At 39.6% G+C, this 11,322-nt stretch overlaps 1 long non-coding RNA gene across 1 annotated transcript; it reads right to left on the bottom strand.

Annotated features, from left to right (window-relative positions):
• Window positions 1-7,408: 7,408 nt before the first annotated feature.
• On the bottom strand, window positions 7,409-8,711 carry LOC108166635 (uncharacterized). Its single transcript, XR_001776971.1, has 2 exons — window positions 8,356-8,711; window positions 7,409-8,281 (listed from the first exon to the last, which is right to left on the bottom strand). It is a non-coding gene; the product is annotated as an uncharacterized LOC108166635 (long non-coding RNA).
• Window positions 8,712-11,322: the final 2,611 nt, after the last annotated feature.

Below are 11,322 nucleotides of genomic sequence, written 5' to 3'. Positions count from 1 at the left end.
GATATCCTTTTCGTTTTCTATACTACAAATCCATCACACACACATGGATACACACTGCACTCTGATTTTTCTCACACAAAACCTTGTTGGTACGTTGGCCTTTTTGCGCTATAAAGATATTGCTTATTACACCCGCAGCCCATCGGGGCAGGAGAAAGGTTGAATTAAGGATTTGATGAGATAGGTTGTGACATGTTAGCATTTAGCGGAGTAACAGCGACTCCCTGGCTTCGGCCCCGGCTGGCTCTGAGAGTCCACTGGGAAAGGTCAGCGGTAATGCTGGCTGGTCGGATCATTTGCTTGATTCTGTCTTCGTTTTTTTTTTTTTTTCTCCCTGCATGTATACAAGCAGGAAAGAATTCCTGCTTGTTTCCTAAAGGACCTCCGATTATGTGTGTGCAGGTACTTGAACCACTGCTGGTGGGGCATTGGGGGTGGGGTGGGGAAATTCGGGGTCAATGAAGCCCCAGCAGAGCGTGCGTTGACTGGTACTGAAGGACACTCCAGCAGGGCGGCTATCTGCTGACACAGAAGTTTGAACCTCACTCATTCGTCTGGAGAGGCTCTCCCAGCTGCAGCGGTCCCACAGTAATCACCCAGATTCATTATTTTTGCAGATTCACATTTCCCTCCCCGCCTCCTCTCTCTCTCTCATTACTGAGGTTATATTGTGTGTTTTCGGGACTTTAGCACCGCATTGCTGACGAATATTTGCAGCCAGATCTCTCCCCTCTGTTAATAGATCCACAAAGGTCATAACTAATACAGCCAGCTTGTATGATTTAATGGTGAATATGCACAACGGAAAAGCGCTTATTGTGCAGGACAATGAGCACTTTTAAGGTTTTGTTAAACATTTCTAAATCAACGTATGTCCTATAAACCTGTGGAAGAAAACACATGTACAAAGCACAAAACGACCTACAAACATATTTATGGACTTGTATAATGGGTTTAAATTTAACCGAACATAAACCAAAACATGGGGGGGACATATAAAAGATTTATTGAAAGGCTCTCTTTTCCCTTTTTTCAGAGTAAAGTTCTGTGATGCAGCTGGAGAATTTGCTACAGACAGAGAAAAAAAAAAGAAGAGATCATTTCATGGAGTGTGTTGGTCAGAATCAGATCATTTTCAGTTTGACGAGCCCAGAGAAGTGAGCAGAGTGTCAGCAACTAAAACAATCTGAGCTTTTTGTGCTTTAATAACCCAAAAACAAACCAGGGATAAAAGCTACCAGGTTTTTCTCATTGGTGAGGATGCTGCTACTGAGGGAAGAAGAGACTTTACCCTGTCAAACTGCTTATCATTTCAGTGGTGTAGGACAGGGATCTGCCACCTGCTGCTCTCTTTACGCCCTCCAAATATAAAGATAAAAATAAAAAGGCTAGCTTTAGCACTTTTATGTGTTTTTCATGCTATATTTGAATAAGATTTCTCCTATGGAAAGGTACCAAATGATGCAAAGATTGTTTTAGTTTAGTTCTTTATTGTGCTGCCTTTCTTCATTTTCCATAAATTTGTAATGTTTCATTTAAGACAATAGTCTATTGTCTTTTCATAAGTTTGACATCTTTGTTTTAAAATGTAAAAAAATAAACATACAGAGATATAAATTACATTTATTACATTAAATTTAATATTACAAAGGGTCACGTAGGTTTTATGGCTCTAGACAAATGTCATTTATTAAGAATGAACCACAGTCACTTGCTAGTAGCTACATAAACATGAATACTTTGATACCCGTCTAGAAACACTTCTAACTGCCTTTTTAACTTTTTGTTAATTAAATATGCTCTAAATTGCCCAGTAGAAACCATTTCAGCATTAGCGCAGAAGCTAACATCCATTGTCTTCCTTATCTAAGCTGTTGGGGATATAGCCAATCAGAACTCAGGAGAGTATATGATGCTCCTGGATTAGCTACATTGCAAAGCTAGCGTGTCAAGTAGCATTATGTTTAAGTATTTTAATTTCCTGAGCTGCATTTCCATTCAGATATTTTAGAAAAAACTAATTTGAAAACACATTTTTTATGAATAATTTGGAATTAGAAAATCTGCAAATATTGAGGGTCCACTGCAGTGAGACAGATATTTCATGGCATGATGGCATTTGTCATTTAAACCTATAGACTTTTTTTTGTTGTTTGTTTTATTTTTTACACAAACCGACACACCTGCAGAGTTAGGAGACATTGTGAAAACAGCTTAAATTAACTACAGTACTTCTCTTCTTGCTATATGCTCTTAGAGTGAACAGCCACACCAGCACACACTTACAGTTACTTTCATCATGCTCCGCTTGTCGACTTTTTTCCATTAAAGTGGAATGGCTGATTTGAAATTCTTTTGAGACTTCTCTAAATCTCTTTTGAAGGCTCATGAGCTGCACCAATCCCCTTCTTATACCTTTGGAAAATGAAAGAAGTCATTAAAAACCAAGAATTTAAGAGAGGTGGTAGCTCTAAATGTTGGGTGACAGTCTGTCTGAGGAACTGGCATCCGTTGTGTTTTATGAATGGGAATTGGTGGACTGTACTGTCAGGTAGACTCTGTTCCCAAGAATTTATCCTTTTTCTCCACAAACCTACAATTTCTGTCTGCAGCAGCTAAGGTACTGTATAACAATAACAAAATGTAACTCACAAAATTCAAATCGTCTAAAAAACCCCCAGAGAAAATCTAATGAATTAAACTGATGAACCACTATAAGACACTATTCTCCATAGTCATTAAGTTAGTACTCCCAAACACTGCCTGTCTTTAAAAAACCTCACCATCTGGGTTTCAGTGAGCAAACACTCAAACCTCCCATTGGAAAAGAACTGCTATGACTAATAAGTTTCATCTGGCAACAAGTTATTCGACCGTAGCTGATGTAGTGAGCTTCAGCTGGCGCTAATCATCATTGTTTTTTTGATTATTCATTAAATAAGCCCTTAAAAGGCTTGTTTAAGCTGCCGCCTCCCATTAAACAGCAACACTGGGAATCATCCGGCTCAAACTGTAAAAGACTGCTTCAGGAAGCAAGAGATCTGGTTGTCTCACATTGATCGGCCACTAATGACTCAGGCCTTAGTGGCATTGGGAAACTTTTGGAAAACATTTCACACAACAATCCAGTTGCAGTAAACACAGGATTCAAGATTCAAAAACAGGAAACATCGAGGCCTGCCATTGTTTGTTCATCTAAGTGTTGTTGGGTAACACTTTATTTGACGGGTTGTTTTGTTTTTAAGTTTATTTGATAGGGACAGACACACATCGACATACACAAACTGAAACAGCAGTCCCATGTTTGCATCATGGTGCAATAGCAACAGCTAATTCGCAGCACTTGTCCCTAGATGGGCTTTTAAAAAGTAATTCATTTAACATCAAAAATGGGTACAGGTCTGTTTTTGACATAACCAGAGTTTTGTTTGATTTTTGAACGTACTAAAACTGGTTACAGACTTTAAATGAACAGGGAGTGAGTTCCAGACTGCAGATCCTCTCACGGACAGAGCACTTTGAGCAAAAGTGGTTCTTTGAAAGAGGACCTTACAATTTCCATCCAAAGCTGCTCTGGTAGATCTGCTATTGCCATGCAGTCTCTGTATGCAATCGCTTAATGGTGTAGGTGCAAGTCCATTTAAACCCTTAAAAATCAATTTTAAAACATTATAATTTAGAAAATTTGTAAAATCCAAAATGCCAAATGCATAAGACTGACATGACACTGTCATAAACATGACATAACATCTGTCATGAACATAAAGGAGTCTTTATGAATGTCTATGACAGTTGTCATTAAGTGTCATTCGGTAAATAATGACCCTTTTAATGCAAAGTTGCTCTAAAAGTTGCATTGAAAGTCCATTTAAAATGCCAACTTTGCATGATTTTGTAAATTATGATAATTTAATGCAAAGTTGGCATTTTTAATGGACTTTCAATGCAACTTTTAGAGCAACTTGGCATTAAAAGGGTCATTATTTACCAAATGACACTTCATGACAATTGTCATAAACATTCATAAAGACTTCTTTATGTTCATGACAGATGTTATGTCATATTTATGACAGTGTCATGTCAGTCTTATGCACATCCCTTCAAATAAAGTGTTACCTGTTGTTGTTTTATTGTATACCTCATTTGTTAGCTTGTTTTATGCTTGCCACTGGCTCAATAAAATATCTTTAAAAATAGAGAAAGAGAATTTTAGGAGAGGAAACAGAAATGCTGTGTAAACAGTCTTCACCTACTTCAAAATGAGAGCATGAATACAAACGTCTGCTTGAAGAATTGCCAAGAGTCAATGACAGAAACTTCAACACTTTATTCAGCCAAACATTTATAAAACAGCCAAGTCAATTAGTGCTTTAGAATTTGTCTGGAGAAATTAATTTGCGGACACCAAGTGTGCTAAGCATTTTCAAAGTTAGCAAAATGTTAAAAGCTGTAAACAGAATATGAGCTTTGCTATTAGCGTATTTGCTGGTAACCAATACTTGATTAAAGTGAAATTTTATAAAGCAGTCAAGTAAATTTATTCTTCAGATTTATTTGAAAAAATTATTTAGGGGGTGCTTAAATACGCTAGACGTTTTAAAAGTTAACAAAAACATTAACTCCATTATTAGCACATTAGCAGAAGTGTTGCCTTCAGTGAAAGTCACAAATTCACTAAATAGCATGATATGGTATTTACTTTACCATTTGTGTCCATATATTTTTCAAAGTAAATGGTACTTTAAATGCAAATATAAATTTTTCATACAACTTCCACTAAACCAAAACCTGAAAACTCATTTACATAATCCTTTTACTTCAACTTAAGAGAATACACACAGTTACTTTGGCATATGGACAACAGCCAGTTCTGCTGCTTGAGCTCCTGCAGGGCTTGCCTGCAGCTGCATCATGTGGCTGAACTCCTCAAAAAACTCATATATTTCACACAACCGAAAATAATTTACCACTAAAACTTGTAAGATGCAACAAAAAATGTACCAGCCATTGCCATTATATAGGTCATTGAAAATAGAGTTTGTTGCTGTGATCTCTTGGTCTTTCTCTCTTTCTGCAGGAATAGAGGCAGATTTCTAGAACAGGGGTGCCCAAAGTCGGTCCTGGAGGGCCGGCATCCTGCACGTTTTACTTTTCTCCCTGGTGGTAGTAACAACCTTTTCAGCATGTCAATGTTCTTCTTAGGCCTTCTAATGAGTCATCATTGGATCCAGGTGCGTTAAACCAGGGGGAGAACTAAAACATGCAGAATGCCGGCCCTCAAGGACCGACTTTGGGAAAGTCTAGGGTGTTGACTTGTATTCTCTTCATACCATCCCCTTTAGTCCCCCCTCCCCTCTCTGTGTCCATTACATTTTAAAAAACACCAAAGACATTTTTTGTAATAAGGTTTTTTGACTGTAATAACCTTTATTTGAAAGTGCTATGACAGGAAAGTAGGGTAATGAGAAAGAGGAAAAACATGCAGCAAAGGTCACCAGGCCCTGAATCGACGGCCGCGTTTAGGACTAAGGTCTCCTTATGTGGGTTGTGGTTAACCCCCAAAGACTTTTCTAACACAGTTTCATATAGAAATCAAGCCAGCAACCAGAAAGCATATTTTCATCGCGGCCGCTGTCAGAGACGTGTAAAAGTCAAAAGGAAAAAATATGAAAAAAACTACAGAAGCATATTTCAAAATTTTGCTCCAATTTGTCCACCAACCTGGAGAAAACCCTCACCTCAGAACCAGCCGGAATGATTTGCAGTAACGCAGGTGTAGTAGAGCTTTGCAAATTCGTAATGGACTGACCCAAAACCGAAATTGAATTGAAATTACAACAGGTCTTTTTTTTGCAAAATAAACTTATAGCCAATCAGGTTCCGTTTGCGATTCGCACTCAGCGGCCCGTGAACATGTTTATTTATTCAGCCATGGTGAGCGGAATGTCACCGGTGATCCGTAACATATGAGCCACCCCATTTTCTACGGCGAATGTAAACGAAATGTTCCCAAAGACAGGGAATGACTTCAACTCGATAGCAAAAATGGTTATCTCAGAGGGAAATAAAAAGCAAACGAGTAAAATGGACCGTACTGTAACAAGGAGAACTTATTGACAAACTGGACAATTACTATCAATCACATAAACATTTTGCCGAAGTAACAAGTCTGAAAAAAAAAAAAACGTAATGGAAAAGTTAATGTGTAGAAGGTGACGAGTTAAGGTTTCCAGTGACATTTTAAAACGGACAAAGACAGAGATGCTGCTGAGTTGAGGCTGCAGGAGAGATGAAGTGATCTRAAAGAGCTGCTGTCCATTTGAACCAGCAGAGCCCCAGAAATCACTTAGAGGCCAACAGGACTCCATCAGCACTTCAGAAAGAATCGCCTTGACTCATTTTATACCGCAGCGTGAGCCACCCTGAAAGTCTGAGCCTTTTATTTAGAGGTTATAAGACTGGTGCTCTGCCAAGACCCTGTCCAGAAAGCCTCCTTAGAGCACTTCTTCACCATTTAGGCGCAATTCCTCTGTGTAGACAGCAGAGAAAATAACCTCTGCTGGTGTGATATCGTCATCATGACACAAATTGGTGCCATTTTCAAGTTTGTCTTCCTTGATTCTTTTGCAGATCTTGTTTTTTCTTTTTTTTTTTACCCCCCACAGTTTCTTGTAGTGCATGGTGCTTAGATTGTTTTAATTTCATCTATTCTCTGGTGTCTCCCTGCAGCATAGTCATTGAATTTTCTCCTCTTTTTTGGTCTGGAAACCAAATCTGAGCTCAAAACGAACTGCTCTGGAGGCAATAAAACAAAAATGGAATCTTTCAAAACAACTTTAACTTTTTAAAATAATTAAATGAAAAACATTTTAATCATGCAGTATTTTGATGATTGCATTGATTTTTTTTTTCTTTTTCCCCACTGAGAGGCGAATATATTTAAATTGCACAGCGAATGAAAAGTGCCTTTGGTGTATTAAAAGCTCCCGTCTTTACTTGTGATTTAGAATCATTAAATAGATATGTTTCCCTTCAGATTCTAGGACATCACTTTGGTTTGATTTGCATTATGGGAGTTGTCACATCAAATTCTAATAAAGTCTTTTCAAAACAGCTCTCTCTCCTTCACTATGCATGTCACTCAGAGCTGCTTGTTAGCAGCTGGTCATTTAGAAAGGAAGCTCACAGTTAGCAGTGAGCTTCAAACCTTCCCAGTAGCTTTTCCCCACTTTGCCATGTTACAACCACAATCTTCCATTTTAATGAGATTTTAAATGACTTAGACTTATTAACACAGGGAGAAAATACTCCAGTGGCAGGCACTGCTAGCTAACAAGTTAGTCGCACTAGGCCTAAAAGAACTAATTAGAAACATTAGCTCCCCTAACGCTAAAGCATGAGAACCAACTGTGGCGATACTAGACGGAAACTCAGATTTGGTGAACTTTTAGTTTTAATAGGTTGCACAACAACGCCACCCTGGGAATTTCACCCAGAGAATATTTTCTTTTGGTATAAGGCACACAGGTTCAGTTATGCATGAATTTAGCACATCTGAGACAGTTTCAAATTTATAAAACAACCATTTATTAAGCTCTTTTTAAAACACTTTTTAAAACCAGTTTCTTTAAGAATGGGACACAAAGGAAAACAAAGAAAATCAAAGTAAGTGCAGTAGCTGAAGTTACCGGCCAGAGGGGGCGCTATAGGGACGGAATCCACCAAACACAGCAAACAAACAAAAAAACCCTTTGACACACCAGACGCAGTGAGACAACCCAAACTCAAGAATCACAGCACGCAGAAGAGGAAGACACCGTCACCACACCAACACCRCCACCGGACCTCAGCAACTGCAAAACAACAAAAGAAAAACAGTTAACCAAGATAACAATCTTAAACCTAATTAGAAAAAAAACAATATCAGCCCAACTAAATAAAAGACAAAAAGGGCCGTAAGCAAAATAAGTAAAGTAATAGAAATTAACAATAGCCAATGCAAGTTAAAACATCAGGACCATGCGTGGCCCGCTTGTCATGCCACAACAGGAGGTGAAAGGGGTGCGCCGATGCCACACCCCAAACATGGATGGAGGCGGATAATACCGCCGCAGTCCAACTTTAAAAACGACTGAGATGGAAGTCCAGGAAAACGAACGCCGACTGACAGATCCGGGAAACGAACGCAGACAGAGCAAAGCAGAGTAGATCCGAGCAGAACAGAGCAAAGCAGAGTAGATCCGAGCAGAACAGAGCAGCAATGGTCCAACTGTGGGGGGACCTAGGAAAAATTAATTAGCCACCATTTTAAATAAAACTAACAAACTATTGCTTAAATGAGCGTTAGTTTCCTACCTGCCGATCCAAACACGCACACACACACTCGCAGAAGGAGGAAGAGAAGGAGCGGAGCGCAGTGGCGCTTTACCTATAATCACAATTCAATTTAGATTTTCTGGCCAAGATCAGCTGAAGTGCAGGGAGAGAGAACACCTACCACCAGGATCTTAGTGTAGCACGCACCAGCCAGCCAGAGATTTTGTTACTTTCCGCTGCCAGAGTCCACAGGATGCAAGCCACACAGTGGAAGAGCAAAGACGACACATCCTGAATGAACGCCGCAGCTCCTTATATACCACGCCCACCTTAACAACCGGAACTTCTCACCTGACAACCACCTGTGTGGAATTAGGTGCATTTCTATACCACTACACAACGTAATCTTGAGCATTAGCTTCTGGTCCAGAAGCTAATGCTTCCTTAGCAGAAGCTCAGGTTGGTATTCAGATGAAGCTAATGCTGARGCACTTTGTTGCCACATGTGTCGTTGACACAAAATGAGCAAAAACCAAAAAAAAGCTCAGTTACTAGCACATTAGCATAAGTGTGCTCATGACAGGAAGTCACAGATTCACTAAGTAGGCACGTCATCAGGTCTGAGATCAAGGCTTTGTGGTGGCCATGTTGAAGTGTTGATTTTGTTGTTCTTAAGCAACTTAAAATCCAATTTTGCAACTTATGAAGTGCACCAGTTCCTCCTGCAGCCCCACAACATAACTATCAAAAGTTTCCAAAACCACGACATCATCATTTCCCTCATTGTTTAGAGAGACGGTAATCTTTCAGTAGTGCAACATGTTTTATAATCATTTCAATTTATTCCACTGTCTCGTGTGTTTTATCATGTTTTGTCTTATTTCACTCACTGTAAAGTACTTTAGCTAATCTATCACTTATTGTAAAGGACTATACAAATACATATTATTTAAACTGATTACTCTGCCTGTGTTTTGGTTTGGTCAGTAAAGAAGTTCGCTTCAAGTCTAAACTAAAACTTTCACTTACTTTTCAAATTTGAGGAACTCATCAGTTTGTCAGAGTAATTCAAACTTTAACACAAACCCATTGGTTTGTATGTTTCAGTCCTGCAAGAGAAACCTGACAGCAACATCAATCTTTTTTTTTTAATCCAGTTAATATGAGAATCATTTTGGATGTGTAGGTGGTTTTAAATTTGTTTTGAAGGCGGATATATGACTTTATTGTCTGAAAGTTTTGGCTACTGGCTATCAGAGCCCCATAAATCAAAGACATGAAGATTAATATTACAGTCGATATGCAAATCACAGCAGTACACTGAACCAACCGTCTTCCACGTGACAAACACTCCGTTGTATTGAGTTTATTATACAACTTTAGAAGCAATATTCAGCTGTCACAAAAACAACACATTCCTCACCGTTAGCTTCTTTTACATTCAAAACCGCAAGCATCCGAAGTGCCGGATAAAGAGGTGCACCGCTTCGGGAAACCTGAATCCAGCTTCCTGTGGATCAGAGACGCAAACTGTTGTGGTTCTAGCGGGCCTGGAACTTTGGACCAGCCAGTTCTTCCCGCCCTTCCACCTCTGCTCCGCTCCTAGAAGCATCCACTTAATTAGCGAGAGCGGTAATGAAACACACATCAAAGCAAAAAAGAATAAAGAAAACCCATCAAGTTATCTGGCAAAGGCTCCAAGAAACAATCTAAACATGAAGCGTGTGTGTAAGCATTTCTGCTGCCAAGCCCTTACTGGACATCTCAGAGAACCGTGCCAAACATCTTTGCAAGCGACTGCGTTCGTAAGGATGGGCTGAGCTGGCCGGAGATGAGCGGAGGAACCTGACTGAGGAGAGCTTCTGCTCACGTCTATTAGAGAATCACACAGCCTGGGGGACCGACCTAAGGGGCTACCTCCTCTGGTGCTAATGGTTATTTATGCTAATCAAGCATTAACTTGTACTGCCAATAACAGATGCTAAATAGGCACGATCAATCTGTGCAATCAGTACGCATAAAACTAATTAAACAACATATTGCTACCTTCCTAAAATGAAGGAATGAGTCAAGAAAACGTGATTTTCTTGTGTCATCACACAGGACACACAACATACAAAGCCCAAAGCAGATTATGTTTTTAGCAAGAGAGGTTTAATTAAACCCAAGTCTGGACACAGAAGTCAAACTGGGCTTCTTGGCAAAATAAACAAAAGAGTGAGAGAAATCACAAAGCAGCCAGCAGCTTGGGCTGTTCCTCTCACCCGGCCTCAGGATTTCAACCCACAACTAAAAACCAGAAAACCAGCTCAGACTAACACTCCCAGACCAACAGCATGGCCTTCAGGTACTAAAGATGGCGTCTGTTAAAGCGAGGCTCAGAGTGACGCCAACAGTCAGATACTCGTCTGACTGCCTCGCTCGCCTGGTGGGTGGAGCTTATTCATTTTAAACCCCTTCCAGCCAATCAGCTATAAGGAGAAAAACACAACAATCAGTCAGAGCTCAGTTACAAAAGTGACACACAAAGGATTTGGTTTGTTTGACAACGGTGCAATTTTGATCCCCAAACGATCCGTGTCTGTTGGACTGTCAGGTGTGAAAACATCCTTAGGTTTGACCTGTCCAGGTATTTTACTAGACATAAACAAAGATTGTAAATTCCTTTTAAAAATTGCAGTTTAGCATAATTTCCTACTGTGCTGACTTTCAGCATCTAGGTTACCAAAGTCCAATTTCTGAACCAAAAACTCTATCTGGCTGCACATTCTTTGGAGTGACAATGTCAGACAGTTAGCTCTATCGCCCAATGCTAAGCAGTACTTACTGCAGGCCAAGTTTTAACAGGCAACTTTGAGCAAAATAGCAAATACAAGGTTTGCACGACACACCTTAAGTTTTCAATTCAAGTCCATGAAATTCAAATACCCTAAATATTCCATTAGTCATTTCTATTTGAAAGAGTGGGCTTAAAAATGCGACGCTTGTAACGTTGCCGCACCGATG

The sequence above is a fragment of the Poecilia reticulata genome, linkage group LG10, assembly GCF_000633615.1.
Source record: "Poecilia reticulata strain Guanapo linkage group LG10, Guppy_female_1.0+MT, whole genome shotgun sequence".
In the NCBI taxonomy this organism is placed as follows: Eukaryota; Metazoa; Chordata; class Actinopteri; order Cyprinodontiformes; family Poeciliidae; genus Poecilia; species Poecilia reticulata.
The sequence above is the reverse complement of the archived record's forward strand: the minus strand, read 5'-3'. Positions and strand labels throughout refer to the sequence as shown.